This window comes from Octopus bimaculoides, chromosome 5 (genome assembly GCF_001194135.2).
Source record: "Octopus bimaculoides isolate UCB-OBI-ISO-001 chromosome 5, ASM119413v2, whole genome shotgun sequence".
In the NCBI taxonomy this organism is placed as follows: domain Eukaryota; kingdom Metazoa; phylum Mollusca; class Cephalopoda; order Octopoda; family Octopodidae; genus Octopus; species Octopus bimaculoides.
Window position 1 is genome coordinate 108991746 of NC_068985.1, and position 2938 is coordinate 108994683.

The 2938-nt window shown below is 32.7% G+C and overlaps 1 pseudogene; it reads left to right on the plus strand.

Annotated features, from left to right (window-relative positions):
• Positions 1-2938, plus strand: part of LOC106869766 (S-crystallin 1-like) — a 28697-nt pseudogene that overhangs the window by 14489 nt on the left and 11270 nt on the right.

Sequence of the window (2938 nt, forward strand, 5' to 3'; positions counted from 1 at the left end):
TGTGTGTGTGTGTGTGTGTGTGTGTGTGTGTGTGTGTGTATGTGTGTTTATATAGCATCATATGTGTATGCAAATATATGTATAGGCAATTATATACAGCTTTTCATGCGAAAATACGTAGTCAAACACGAAACTCTAATCATATAGAAGATAAGTTCAGGAGGGACAAATCAATGAGCGAATGCATACATATATACATACTTATGTACAAACATACATATGCACGCGTGTGTTCCTCTATGTGCACCTTCTTCCAGAAGGAGCATGAGACTTAGTCACATCGTTACAGATTTATATCATTGTTAAAATGATAATTTTTGTTATCATAAAAGCAAAAGCGGACGCGCTTGATTGTAAGGTTTATAATCTATACACTACACCCACTCCACTGCTTATACTACAATCTAATTATGCGATCCTGAGATGACAGATGCTTACGTAAATCGATAATAATAATAATAATAATAATAATAATAATAGTAATAAGCAAAATGTGGAATCTGAAGACGAAAACAATACCTATTGTCATAGGTGCCCTGGGAATGACAGCGAAACGGGCTGATTACTACCTAGTTCAGATAACAGGAAACCCCAAAATGGCTGAAGTTCAAAACATAGTGCTCATGGGAACTGCCCATATCCTACGTAAAATACTGTCTATGTGATCTCAAATTTTAAAGCAAACACATAATTTTCTTTCTTAAACATTCTCTAGAACAACACTGTACAAATCTAAATATATGGTACCCTAGGCATACCACCTACATGAACTTCTAACTTGTTGTCTCTTGAGGTCTCTGGGTGAGACTTGGATCCAACTTGTACAAATGCAAAGCAAAAGTCAAACATGAAATAATAATAATAATAATAATAATAATAATAATAATAATAATAATAATAATAATAATAATAAAATAAAATCATCCTCATTAGAAGAGGAATATTCCAAGGAGACTCGCTTTCCCCAGTTTAATCCACACACTAAACAGAAATGGGTGCAGATATAACTGTATTGGTAATACTCTCAACCATCTCTTGTATATGGTTGATCTCAAGCTGCATACTGCAAATGATAAATAATTGGAAACGTTGCTACATACAGAGCACAGATTTAATAATGAAATAAATATGAAATTCGGTTTACAGAAAAGCAGGAAGGACATTTTGGAAAGAGAAAAACTAATTACGAATAATAACATTATAGTAGATAAAGAAAATGAATCAAGAGTACTAGATAAAACCCAAACTTACTAATACATAGGAATCATTGAATTGGATAGGATACAACTGACGAATTCGATTAGTTCTTAAAACAGAGCTAAATGCGAATGAACACTTTAGCTATCCCAGTTATAAATTATAGTTACAGTATTCTTTACTAGACGCTAAGCGAACCAGCCAAAATAAATATGAAAACAAAAAACAAATGGCGGAATTTAAAATACACCACACAAAATCTAGAACGAATGGAAGGTAGTGGAGGTCTTATATAACTAGAAAACAACTATAAAATATCCACCATAGGATTACAGACATACTCGATTCAGAACCGAAGAAGACTGATAAAATAGAGCACAAATTGTTTTGTCTTCAAGGAAGCAGAAAAATACAAGGAAGAGGCCATTATATCTGATAACTATGAAAAAAACAAGAAGCAACAAAATCTATAATGCAAGTAAAATTTAAGATAAAATGGAATTACTAAATACCAATATAAAACGATGGGAAGTAAAACACTTTGATGGTAAATACGGGGATAAGTCAAACATAAAGAAATGGAGAAAGTCAAATCCCAGCTCTGGACCAGAGACCATCAGAAACACGTAATGAAGTAAAGTTGCAATGAGTAACCACGGGATGTGTGGTGATGGGGTAAGAAACATTAAATCATATTGCCTCTGGTTGCCCAGTCTAGGTCAAGAAAGGATACATCCACAAATATGACAGAGTTGGGACTTATAAAATCCGTTGTGTCAGCGCTATGGAATGGCAGTAAGAAAAAGATCGTGTAGGCATATCCTAGATAAGGTGAAAGAAAATGACAAAGAAACCATACTCTTGGATATGTTGTTATATATAGATTGGGAGACAAAGATTAATAGACCAGATATTGTTATCAGGGACTCCAAGAAGAAAGCGCCTTCTAATCGACATATCTGTCCTAACACATGAGAATTTATCTTTAAAACAAACGGAGAAACTCTCGAAATACAAACATCTGTGGAAATAAGCCAAAGATCTGTGGAAATAAGCCAAAAGTATATTCATAAGTTTTCATTCTTTGACTATGTATTTGTCTGAAGACAGAAACAATCCTTTTAGTAATAGGACCTTTAGGTGTGGTCAATAATCATACAGACAACTGCATAGCCAAAGAACCAAAACTTATGAATATATGTAACATACAGAAAATAGTACTAATAAGCGTTGCATACATCCTACGTAAAAAATTGTCAATGCAGTAAAAATAACAAAACTAAAACAAAATACACGGAACCAAGGCATACACAGCTGCTTTTAACAGTGCAGTGAAAGCACGTGATCAATATAAGACTACTGAGTAATGATAATAATAATGATGACTTCTTCCATTTATAATAATAATCGATTACATTAATAATGATAATCTATTACATCGACTTCTGTATTGCACTGGAAGTTCTTTTATGGACTCCGAAAGAACTAATTCAATGTTGAATTTGAACTGAGAACGTCAAGACGGACGAAATACCGCCAAGCATTTTGTCTGGCGTTCTAACAATGCCGCCAGCTCGTTGCCTTAATAATAATAATAATAATAATAATAATAATAATAATATTGATAATAATAATAATAATAATAATAATAATATTAATGATAATAATAATAATAATAATAATAATAATATTTTATTTCTACAGATGACCATGGCTGACATGATGTGCTACTGCGCCCTTG